This window comes from Grammomys surdaster, unplaced genomic scaffold, assembly GCF_004785775.1.
Source record: "Grammomys surdaster isolate TR1022 unplaced genomic scaffold, NIH_TR_1.0 372, whole genome shotgun sequence".
In the NCBI taxonomy this organism is placed as follows: Eukaryota; Metazoa; Chordata; class Mammalia; order Rodentia; family Muridae; genus Grammomys; species Grammomys surdaster.
In genome coordinates this window covers 7438121-7451234 of record NW_021604791.1, presented here as the reverse complement: position 1 = coordinate 7451234, position 13114 = coordinate 7438121, and the positions used below count along the sequence as shown (strand labels likewise).

The 13114-nt window shown below is 44.1% G+C and overlaps 1 non-coding gene across 1 annotated transcript; it reads right to left on the bottom strand.

The window, feature by feature from the left end:
* Nucleotides 1-4423: 4423 nt before the first annotated feature.
* LOC114632310 lies at nucleotides 4424-4528 on the bottom strand. Its single transcript, XR_003713073.1, has one exon. It is a non-coding gene; the product is annotated as a U6 spliceosomal RNA (small nuclear RNA).
* Nucleotides 4529-13114: the final 8586 nt, after the last annotated feature.

Here is a 13114-nt window from a genome sequence, read left to right as displayed (position 1 = left end):
CATGTGTGTATGTGTGCATGTGTGTATGTGTGCATGTGTGTATGTGTAGGGGTATCCATGTGTATGTGTGTGTATGCATGGTGTGTGTATGCGTGGTGTGCATGTTCTTGTGTGTGTGTGTGTAAGAGAGAGAGATAGAAAAAAAGAGAGAGATTGAAACAGACAGAGAAAAGACAGTTCATCAACAACAGGCTTCATCATCTTTGAAAATAATGTTTTGCCGGGCAGTGGTGGTGCACGCCTTTAATCCCAGCATTTGGGAGGCAGAGGCAGGTGGATTTCTGAGTTCGAGGCCAGCCTGGTCTACCGAGTGAGTTCCAGGACAGCTAGGGCTACACAGAGAAACCCTGTCTCGAAAAACCAAAAAAATAAAAAATAAAAAATAAAAAATAAATAAAATAACGTTTTTGGGGATTTGCTATACAGGTGGCTGTCCCATGCTTTGGGGAAGTGACTATGACTCACCCACTCACTGCCTGCATCAGCTCCCAGTTCCTTTCTCTCCTAGTCCTGACAATTCAAAATGCTCCAGATGTATTTGCCAAATGTCTCCCAGTTGACAATGCCCACCCCCCAAACCTCTAACGTTTAAGAAGTGATCTGAATCAAAGAAGATTAGCTGTAACTATCATCATCATCAACACCACCACCACCACCATCATCTTCATCCGTATTGCTTTCAGGAGCAGCAATTTTATGCTCACAAAAACCCTTGTTCCTTTTGTTGGACTTCATAAAAGCATGAGAAAAAAATATTAAAAAGGTCAAATACAAGAGGGAGAGAAAGAATGGTCCAAAAAGTACAATCAGCTCCCAAGCATTTTCTCTAAACACAGTGATTTTTCTCTCCTTTCGTCTGTAAGGAGAAGATAGTGACCCTGTATGTAACCACTTGGATGCTTCTCAATATTTCCCAAATTTTACCAGGTTCTCCAGCTGCCTGTAAAGAAAAGGTTGTCACTGTGCCGAGCTGGCTGCATGAGGAAGGAGGAGATAGCCTGGCTAAATCACTGGCATGCTATTATACAAGTTTCGCTCTGGTGAGCCAAGCCGTCCTCGACTGTAATTTCCGTGTATTTCCTCACCTCTCACCTCCTTCTACAGTTATTACTTAACCCACTGACCCAGATAGCTGCTTATTAACATTTAATACATGTCCAAGTGTTCGTGGGCTTTGAACAAAACATGAAGAAGTTTCTGATTTGCTTTCAGCGTGCTGCCCTTGAACCGTTACATGAGTACATCTGTAAAGCTCTGCCCTGTCGTGGCTCTAACCAGGGCACGTATCATGAAGAAGAACCGGGCCCTCCCCCGCGCGGGCCCTCCACCCCCCCCCCCCCCGAGCGTGTACGCTTTCATTCATTTAACAGAGAGTGATGAGCTCTGATGAACTCCTATTGTAATGGCCCTGTTACGGAAAGGAGGTCACAGTGCAGACTCACAATGCAGCACAGAATTTATTCTCTTCTTGTTGGGAAAGCAGGAGATGGGTAGACCAAATGAGTCAACGGCATATTCATCGAACAGGTCCTAGAAGCTCCTAACCCTGTCTTTAGGGCTCAGCAATATTTTTGGGCTGGTTCGTTTTTGTGTCAACTTGACACAAATCTCCACATATCTGGGAAGAAGAAATCACAATGGAGGAACTGCCTCCATCAGATTGGCCTTGAAGGATGACTAATGTGGGAGGGGCCAGCTCACTGTGGGTGGAGCCACCACTAGATGTGTAGTTCTGGGTGGTATATGTATTTATACACATACGTAATACACACACACACACACACACACACACACACACACACACACAAGCTGAACAGCCACAGTAAACAGAGCTCCTTATGACATCTGCTTCAGTTTCTGCCTCTGGGTTCTGCCTTGAGTTCCTGCCCTGACTTTGCTTGAAGATAGACTATAATCTTTGAAGCAAAGCAAACTCTTTGCTTCCCAAGTTGCTTACGACCATGGTATTTATTGCAGCAATAGAAATCTCAACTAAGACAGTTCCCTGCATTTAAAAAGCAAATGAGATACACACCTGTAAACCTAGCACGCGGGAAACTGAGGGAGGAAGAGCTGCAGTCGATCCGGTAACGTACAGAGAAAACTCAAGGCAAGGTGCACACTAGAAAGGAACCTCCCCATGCATTCTCCGTTCCCCAGTTCCACCATCTCAGCCAAAGAGGAGCGATGGTGTTTGACGTGTTTTCTTCTGATGACCACGTAGAATTGTGGGATTCCTCCTAGCCGCAGTCAAAGCCCGTTGAATCATCCGCAGCTCTGCATCGTTCAACTTAACCTCTGACCCCTTTAAATCACCCCACACATACTTGCCTGTGAGCTCCTTTTTGCCTTTAATAACACATCTTCACAGAGACCAGTGGTTCTCCATCCTCCTAATGCTATGACCCTTTAATACAGTTCCTCACGTGTGATGACCCCCCCACCATAAATTATACTGTTGTTACTTCATAACTGTAAATTTGCTACTGTCATGAATCATAATGTAAATATCTGATATGAGACCCTTGTGAGGGTCGTGACCCATGGGGTGGGAACCACTGGACTTAGACATCTGTCATTCTTACTTACCAGGCACAGACAACCTATAAAATTAGTAATAAGATGAATCTCGAGAGGATGAACGAAGGCTACAGAGAAGAGGAGATTCTGGCCATGAGAAGTTACACTAAAAACAAACCAGCAAAACCAAAAACAAACCCCCAAACCTGCTCGCCTGAGGTCAGTATTATATTCATAAGGAAGATATTGTTCCAAGGAACCAGTGTGCCCAGTTACAAAGCTTCTCAGTGTGCAAACAAAAGAACACCCTAGTCCCTGTCCCTGAGCTGGGCTAGCTCCTGCTGACTGCTGTAATTTCCCTCCCAGTCACCCAGTGCTCCCCAACTGCTTGGTGCCGGGCTCCAGGCTGTCTGGCAGAGAGGCTGGCTGGCTCCATGACCCTGGGGCTGCAGTCTGCCATGCAGGCTAAGTTTTTTTGTGTTAATAACAAACATTAACTTATTTTTTGGTGGTGTTGGACTCTTTGGGTGCTACCAGATGCCCCTAGATCACTGCCTAACATTATCTGTCAACCTTTACTGCTTTTCATAACAATGCCCTCAGCGGACAGTTGGAGCAGAAACGGCTGGATTTATGGTCAGAAACTTGCGTTTAAATGTCTGCACAGCTGTTTATTAAAACAGATAGACTTTGGCCAAACCACTTACCCTCGCTGAGCCACAATTAGTTTTCAGGGTTATTTAATGGAGTTAGGAAAAGATGTATCTGCCACGGACTGGGTGCTTAGCATACGCCGGACACAGCTAGCTCTCTGCACTCTGTATGACTTATTCATTCATGTGATTGCCATCATAGCCTTAGGAGGTAGTTAATATCCTATTCTTACCCCATTTTACAGAGGAGCAAACTGAGGGATAGCAGGGAGTTAAACAAGGTCCAATGGTCTGTGCTACAAAAGCAAAGCAATGACAGCCAGTGGTCCGGCCATGAAGAGGGACGGATGGAGGAAAGTGTGGCTCCCACAGCTCTTCTTTGCTTTCAAAATCACTTTCTTATAACAAACTCACAAATAAAAGTACCAGACAGCTAGACTAAAGTAGTCGCTCAAACTCATACTCAGTCCCTGGCTCTGGGCCTCTCAGTGACCTTCCGTGTAGTTAGAGTGGCCATTCTGAAGCCACAGAGCTTTCCTGGGGTTTTACGTGTTCACTCTCAATTCCATTTTTATGGAGTTATCCAACATACACAGAAGGAAGGAAGGAAAGAAAGGAAGGAAGGAAAGAGGGAGGGTGGGAGAGAGGGAAGAGAAAGAAGGAAGGAAAACCTTCCATATGAACCCAGTTCTCTTGCTCCTGGGCATATATCAGAGAACTCCATATCTGCCCATAGCGATCTTTGCACATCCCTGTCTATTGATGACAACAGGAAAATGGAGCCAACCTCAATGTCTATCAACAGCTCAACAGATAATGAAAATATGGTACATATACAAAATGGGGTATTATTCAGTTGTAAAGAAAAATAAAATTTGCAGGAAAATGGATAGCTTTTAGAATGTGAGGTTACCCAGGAACTCAGAAGAAAAGAAATACGTTCTTCTCATATGTGAATCCTCCGCTATAATGTGTATATGTTTGTATATAGACAAGCTGAAAAGATGGTATATTATAGCATTTAGAAAAAAGACCAGGCAAGGGCAGTATTCGAAGACGAGTGAGCACACAACCCAAGCCGATATGTGACTCACGAAGGAGGGTGTAAAATTAATTACTGCTTTATTTTCAACTCTGCCATAATTGTTTCTTTTCTTTTTCTGAGCAGACAAAGGCTTGCTTTATTTTAATGACTGGTCTATGTGATCTATTACTTAGGTCACTAAGTACAGACAGGAAAGAGATACTTTAAAAATATGGAACATGATAAATTTGCATGCCATGCTTGCTCATGGACCAGGCTAATTTTCTTTGTATTGTTCCAATTGTAGTATATATGCTGCTGAAGAAAACATGATCATTTTCTTTCCTTCCTTCCTTCCTTCCTTCCTTCCTTCCTTCCTTCCTCCCATCCTTCCTCCCATCCTTCCTTCCTTCCTTCTTTCCTTCCTTCCTTCCTTCCTTCCTTCCTTCCTTCCTTCCTTCCTTTCTTCCTTCCTTCCTCCCATCCTTCCTTCCTTCTTTCCTTCCTGGATAAGTCTGAAACTCCTTTTAAGACAGAGTTGGTCAGTACACAGTTAGTGAACGCTTCTCCCCTTAAACTATTTTCTCCTAGACAAAGACTAATAAAATCTCAGAGCTGAGTGTAACCTCTGAGAGTGTCAAGGGCAAATGTCTCAAATTTAGTCAGGATTTTAGTTAGACTCTGGGCTCAGAGGATTCCAGGAGGCTTTAGTGTCAAGCATAGATTTAGCTGCCCATACCTGGTTGTTTCCATGGTTTTCTCCATTTGGTCAATATCCACAACTTTAAAAAAAAAAAACCCAAAACCATTTATTTCTGAGTAAAGGTAAACATACACGGTAATATAGTGTCCCTTCGGCCTCACACACAACTTCAACAACCACTTGGCCAGTCTCATTCCATCCATGTTCCTCCCATCCCGCAGCTACTTCTCCCTTCTCCCTTCCACTAGAAAAATTTAAGTGATTCTCTGCCATCAAAACACTTTGTCATGGGCTGGGTGTGGTGGCACACACCTTTGATGCCAGTATTCAGGAAGCAGAAGCAGACAGATCTCGATGAATTTGAGGCCAGTCTGATCTACAGTTCAAGTTCCAGGGCATCGAGGGTACAGAGAAACCTTATCTCATAAAACCAAGCCGAACCAAACAGAAAAGCCCTGGAAGGTCTCTGGTTTTGATCTCAGTACCAGGTTATTATCACAGCAGGATAGCTAAACTTGATTTTAAATTTGACAGGATTTAAAAATCACCTAGGAGACAAATCCCTAAGCAGGTATATGAAGGTGTTTCTAGGGAGATTTAACTGATGTGGGCTGGGGTCCTGGACTGAGTAAAACAGAGAAAATAAACCAAACACCAGCCTCTATATCTCATTGCTTCTTGACTGATGATGTAGTGTGACCGACCTTCCCAGGTCCTTCTGCCTTGACTTTCTGGCTGTGATGGGCTGTACCTTCAAACTGTGAGCCAAATCAACCCTTTCTCCTGTGTGCTGATTCTGCCCATAATGTAACACACTAAAAACATAATAATAACAACAACAGTTTTGGAGGCTGGGGAGGTGGCTCACGGATTAAGAATATTTGCTGCTTTTGGAGCAGACTGATCCCCAGTATACACATGGGGTGCGGGGTCATAGCCATGTGTGACTTCAATTCCAGGGGCTCTGACTTCCTGTCCTGACTTCCACAGGCATTGGGCACACATGCAGTGCATAGACAAAGCCACTCATACACATAAAATAAAATTATCTAAAGCCAAAAATAAATAAAGAGCTGGGTATGAGGTGGCCCACACCTCAGCACTGGGAGGGAGAGGGAGGTGGAACTCTGTGAGTTTGAGGCCAGCCTATGCTATACATAAAATTCCAGGACAGCCACAGCAACATAACAATACTCTGTCTCCAAACAAATAAACAAACAAACAAATTAAAAACACCTTTGCTTACAAATTGTGATGGTTTGTATATGCTTGGCCCAGAGAATGGCACTATTTGGAGGTGTGGCCTTGTTGGAGTAGGTGTATCACTGCCTGGAAGTCAGTATTCTGCTAGCAGCCTTCAGATGAGGATGTAGAACTTTCAGCTCCTCCTGTACCATGCCTGCCTGGATGCTGCCATGCTCCCGCCTTGATGATAATGGACTGAACCTCTGAACCTGTAAGCCAGCCCCAATTAAATGTTGTGCTTTATAAGACTTGCCTTGGTCATGGTGTCTGTTCACAGCAGTAAACCCTAACTAAGACACAAATCATCAAACACGCTTTCAAGGTTTAGATTGTTTCATTTGCCACAAATTTTAAAAAATAACTGTTTCGTCGTAAGCAAATATAGTGCTGTGAAGAATACAGGCAGGATGCTTTAAAGGACTCTGCCTTTGACTCTAAACAGTTATATATGAAGCTGGATCCAGCTTACGCTGGATAAAACCATAGTGCACCGCGGTGCAGTGTCAGGCAGCCCACACAGAGGCTATGTAGGCTTTCAGGGTCCCAAGCCTGCTCTACCACTTCCTAACCTCATGACCACAGGTAAACCAGTGACTTCCTCGCCTTGGGGAGGGGGAAACTGACCATGGGGCTAACAACAGAGCTGCCTATAAGAGCTGTTTGGGGAGCACTCTCATAGTCCAGGTACCTGGATCCGAACATGGAACTTCATAATTACTCAGGAAACACCAGCAGGGCTATATGCCAATGTGGCTGTGTTAATAGCCACTTATGTTAACAAGTCCTGCAGGTGAGTGTAATAGGTGGTCCTCTCTGGTGATTATGTCACAAAGAATTACACATAACCATTATTATATGTTATTACTATAATGATGATGAGTTGAGCCAGGAATTGCTTCCTTGCCTCTTTCTTCTTTCTTTCTTTCTTTCTTTCTTTCTTTCTTTCTTCCTTTCTTCCTTTCTTCCTTTCTTCCTTTCTTCCTTTCTTCCTTTCTTCCTTTCTTCCTTTCTTCCTTTCTTCCTTCCTTTCTTTCTTTCTTTCTTTCTTTCTTTCTTTCTTTCTTTCTTTCTTTCTTTCTTTTCTTTCTTTCTTTTTTTTTGTCCTATGAAGTTCAGGCTGGCCTGGTATTTGCTGTGTATCCCAGGCTGGCCTTAAACATTCAACAATTCTGCTGACATAGCAGTAAATGCCCACTAAGGGAAGACTTCCTTTCTTTCTCTCTTTTCTGGTCATGCTTTCCATAACACTTTGGATCTCTTTCTCCACTGCTCCTCTCTCTACATTGTGGATGCTTTTTTGCTGTGTGATTGACTTCCTAACCTGCCTAATTTCTCTTCTCCATTTTCCTCTTCTGGGTGACTGCTGATATTACGGCTTGCTTACCCTGGGGTGGTTTTGTTTGTTTGTTGTTTTGTTTGTTTTGTCATTCTAAGCTCAAATAAGATTGTCCTTGACCTTCCACTTATATTCATTTTAAAATTCTTTTATTAATAAGACTAAGAACCCAAGAGAGAGCCCTGATTTCCCCAGTGACACTTCCTTAGGGCAGGGATTACAGATATTCTACATTGTACTTAGCCAGGAATTTCCCTTTCTTTGTTTTTCCTTTTGGACAGTTTTGTGTATCCACTGATGGCCTTGAACTTTTTAGCAGAGAAGGACTTGAACTTCTGATTTTGCCTTCCTTTGTGTCATCTCTCTAATGCTTAGGAATGCAAGACTGTGCCTATGGTCCATGCCGTGTTTATGCCATGACGGGCATAAAACCAAGTGTTTTACACATGACAGTCAAGCACTCTCCTGACAGGGATGGAATTGCCTCTATCAAAGTTTTAGAATTGTGTGCATGTAAAAAAAACCTTTAAAATGTATGCATGTGTGTTTGTAAATGATATACAGGGTTCAGGAGAGGGTGTGTGGAGGTCAGAGGACAACTTTACGGAGTTGGTTTTCTCTTCTCACCTTTATACAAGTTCAGAGGATCAACTTCCAGGTTGCCAGGTTTTGGGGGCAGATGCCTTTGGCTGCGGAGCCATCCCTTAGGTTCTGAAATTGCTTTTCCTGAGTTAATACTATTGGTGTCTCTGTAGAGCCTGGAGGGAGCTCTGGGGCACTCTCCCTCCTCTGCCTCCAATTTGAGGCAGAGGTCAGAAGCACTTAGCCAATTCTTAGTTGTTTTTATACCCACAGGGGGCTCAGTTCTCAGAAGAGAGCCAATGACTGGTAAGGAACTCTAGGTGAAGGCTGAGGCAGGGGGATCTTTAGCTGTAAACCAGCCTGGGCTGCAAAGTGAGTTCAAGATGACTAGTAAGATCCTGTATCAAGATATAAGAGGATAGATAAACAATCCTCGTAGCCACGGTAACAGCAGAGGCATCCATGGTGGGAAGGCTGCCAGAAATGTCCTAGGATGGGTGATACCTTCTGCATACCCAATGCAGAACATCAGACCTGTTTTTAAAGAGCAGGAAGTTTACTCATCTTTCCCCCATTTTCCTCCATTCTCTTTCTTCTTTTCCCCAGAGCCATATATAACCCCATCCCCAGTCACTTCAACCTCTGGGAGCCTGGGGACAAGCCGTGAGGTGAGGATCTGGGCGTCTGCGTCTGGGAATGGTCTATGCTCGAGCACACAATCTTTTCCTTGGTAGAAATAGCGTCTACCTATTAAGAGTAAAAGATAGAACCTAATGGGAACTGTTCACGTGCAAGGTTTAGGAACTGCTCAAGATCTGCAGGCAGCCGAGTCTCCCTGGCTCCCACCAATCAGGAAACCTGGTTGATCCAGACTCTCAGATAAATACATATCTACTTCTTGTATTCACTCAACCATGCCAGATGTGTTAACATAAAGTGTTTCTAACCCCTGTAGCCGCAGCATGACTTCTTTATTGGGTAAGAAGGAAAATATAAAATGACGAGGAGGTCATGATGTTTATTGTGTAATTAACATAGACTTTGATTGTATACATTTATCACAATTATAATGACGGTGACAGCACTGGATTTCCTGGGAACAAAGCAAATCCTGATGAAACTCAGGATTTTAAAACCCAAAAGAAAATGCACTGAGATGTGTTGTCAATAATTCAGTTTTGCAAACATGGGGTGCCTATTAGGTGCACAGGTTTTGTTTGAGCAAGCCTTCTCCTGAGAGCCACAGTTGAATTACAATGCCGTTTCCTCAATGAATTATTATTTAGTGGAGAGACCATGACAAGGTTACAGATAATTGTCATGCAAGCCAAAGAAAAATGTATGACTTAAGAGGCATCCCAACCGTGTTCTGAGGGGATTTATGAACTCTGAATGTCTCTTCTCTTTGCAGGAGGCAACATGGGTTTAGATGAGAGATGCTACTGTTGTTTATTTACTTTTCTCCAGTGCTGGGGATCAAATCCAGGGCTCTGCTCACGGCAGGCAAGAGGCTCCACTACTGAAATAAGGCCCCAGCCTTGTTTTTAACCTTCAAAAAATTATTTAAGACAGCAGTTAACTACATTGTTTAGGCTGTAAGACAGACCAGCCTTAATTTTGTGGTCATCCTGTCTCAGCTTCCTAAGTAGCTGGAATCATAGGCTTGTACTACCAGGCCTAGCTTGAGAGAGAGAGAGAGAGAGAGAGAGAGAGAGAGAGAGAGAGAGAGAGAGAGAGAGAGAGAGAGTGAGAGAGAGAGAAGAGTGGTGGAGGGAGGAAGGGAGGGAAGGAGGGAAGAAGGAGGAAGGAAAAGGAAAGAAGGAAGGAAAGAAAGGACTTTCTGAGCAGTATGTGGGATTCAGTGCTGGGTCCCTTTAATCTTAGCACTAGGGAGGCAGACCTCTGTGAGTTCAAGGCCAGTGTCTTCATAGGGAGTTCTAGGTCAGCCAGGGACACACAGAAAGGCCTTATCTCAAAACCAAACAAATAAATAATAAGAAATGAATATTGGCAGCTCTCAGGAATGATCAACTTCTCATTATCATGACACTGTGTGTGTTGTGTGTGTGTGTTACTGTTTTACTCCTGCCTTAGCAGGAGTAAATGGGGGGGGAGAGAGAAAGAGAGAGAGAGAGAGAGAGAGACAGAGACAGAGACAGAGAGAGACAGAGAGAGACAGAGACAGAGAGACAGAGAGAGACTACAGGGTTATTTGTATTTTCCAGAGACAGGGTCTTACTAAATAATACAGGTTTGCTTAAAATTCACAATCCTCCTTCCTTAAACTCTTTGAGCACGGTGTTAGAGACACGTACCCCTTAGCCTGGACATAGAGTATTCTAGGCTTTGTGATATTAGGTGTCTGGTGGGAGTCAGTGCTAAGGATGGAAGTTAGGGCCTTGCTCGTGCTAGATTCTTGGGCCTCCCTTTTCAATTTTTGCCCTAGAGTTCAATCCCTTGTGGTAGAAATTCTGTCCCCACAAGCTCAGTGTGGCGTGTGAGAGCAGGTGTGTATGCTCACCTCAAACCTCCACCTTGGGCTGGGGGAATACTAGGATGGTAGAGTGATTGTCTAGCATGCTCAAAGTCTTGGGGATTTGATCCCACTCCGCAGGGCATAAAAACAGGCACCGCTGCTCATACCTGCTAAATGAACACTGAGAAGCTAAGGCAGGAGGCTCAGAAGTTAAAACACCCCATACCCCAACTAGCCTGTTTGCCCAGGATTACAGTAACTGAGCACAAGGCTATGAAGTTAGTCTCTCCTGGGGTCCAATTCTGTTTCATATTTCTGCAAGTTGTGAGGTTACCTCACGCCTCAGTTTCCTCTTCTGCAACCTCAGGAGAACAAGAGAACCTACCTTGGAAGTTTAAACCAGTTAATGCACAAGATGAATTTAAGAGAGGTGGCAGGGACTGGTTTTGTCTTGTTTGACACCTCTAAGGGGTACGATATAGTTGACACCCAATGCTCCTGGAGTGGGAGGGTCACCTTCTGCTACATACAGCTTTTTTGTCTTTCTGACCCTCTCCTGCTTACAGGGCTACTTGTCAGCATTTTCCTTTTCTTCTTGTTAAAGGGCAGAATTACAACAATGTATTTAAGAGTTACTTTTATTTTAGTATGTTTGCATGTGGGAGGGTGTATGACGTATGTGTGTGAGTGTAGAATGAGGGTGGGGGGAGAGAGAGAGAGAGAGAGAGAGAGAGAGAGAGAGAGAGAGAGAGAATATGCAGGCATGCGTAAGCCATAAAGTACATGGGGAGGTCAGAGGGCAACTTTAGGAAGTCAGTTCTCTCCTCATGTTTGAGGCAAGGTCTCTTTGTTTCTGCTGAGGCTCATCTTCCAGGATATTTGGTCCATGGGCATCTGCGTCATTCTCCTGCCTCCAGCTTTCTTCTCACTTTAGGAGTCCTGGGATTTCAGATGCACTCACTTCTTCCAGCTTTTTCACGTGGGGTCTGGGGATTGAAGTCGGCTTGCCAGGGTGGTGTGGAAATGCTTTGCCCACTAAGGCATCTTGCTGGTCCGATTTTTATTATTATTTGTGGCTGGGTATCCATTGGAAGTTTTGTGAAGGTGTATAGGTTTTGATTGGCTCTCTTTTTGATGCCAGAATGGGGGCAACTCAGAAGTCCATAATATAAAAAAAAAAAAGTGTTCCAAAGAGCTAAGCCAAGGAGGGTTGTTTTATAGACAGAAAAGGACTGAAGAAAGTTAAAAATAAGAACCAGGCTTGTGCTGGGCAGTGGTGGTACACGCCTATAATCCCAGCATTTGGGAGGCAGAGGTAGGCAGATTTCTGAGTTTGAGGCCAGCCTGGTCAACAGAGTGAGTTCCAGGACAGCCAGGGCTATACAGAGAAACCTTGTCTCAAAAAAACTAAAAACTAAAAACAAAACAAAACAAGAACCAGGCTTGTCTTATCAATGTTACTGTCCTTGCAAGGTAAGGACAGGAAGTCAGTCCAGGAGAAAACCTGGTGAACAGTAGGTTGCTTCAGGTTATCTTTGTAAGATCGGAGCAGAGGAGACTCTGTTATCTGTTATCTGAGTCTGGCTGAAACAACCGGTATGGGAAACCAGACTGCAATCACTCCAAGCTTTTTCAGAGGAGGGTCACCAAACAGCCTAGCTTCAGTCTGGTAAGTGGATTTTAGCATGAGTGACTCCACATTGATTTTTTTTAGTCTTGTCTGTCGGATCTGGTCCAAACAATGGCTTCCTGTAATTTTCATTAAATATGCTTGTTATTTCCATGTGGGCAACCCCCTAAGGAGACAACATTTGTCCTCTGCTCTCCTTGTCATACGCTCTCAACGGTGTGAGCTCAGCCAGATTCAGGCCGCAACCCTCCTCCCTGTGACTGATCTAGTGTGAAGCTCCAGGCCTGCATGTTTGGCTAGATACATTACACTTCTCACTCTGTTCTTCCTACTAAGCTTTCTCATCTTTTAACTCATCCTTCCTCACTATTTTCAAAATCTTACCCCATCTGGCTACTTGAGAGTCTGTTAGCAGCTCTTTGTCCTCCAGAGGATGAGGGTCATGTTTCTTTGCTTATAAAGACTTTTGTCTTTATCCACAGACTCCATTTCCCTACCTGTACTGTCTCTCTTGTTCTTCACGTTCTGCAAGCCGTTTCTTGTCTCAAGCCCTCTGAGGCGGGTGGGAGTGGGCACTTCTCACTGTTTGCCCAGTCAGTCTCATTCCTCTTTTTCCCCTTGTCATCTTCTTGGTCCTGCTGAATCTAACGACCACCTCTTTGAGGACGTCTTTTGAGGTCACTGGCATCATCATGTAGTGAGTAACAATTAGAAAACCTATCAGTGTGGTCCTTGCCACTCCCACGTGGTTTTTTCTTTCATTGGGAGTTAGTTCCATGAGAGCAGCAGCCATATTTCCTTTAACTTCATGTTCTATGGGCCTCATACAGTACATCTGGCACACCAAAGTTGTTCAAGACGTACGGAGTGAAAGCTGCAGCCACGACCGTTCTCACAAGCCATGAGGTGCCTTTTTGTTTGTGAGCAGGGTGTCTCAGGGTGTGG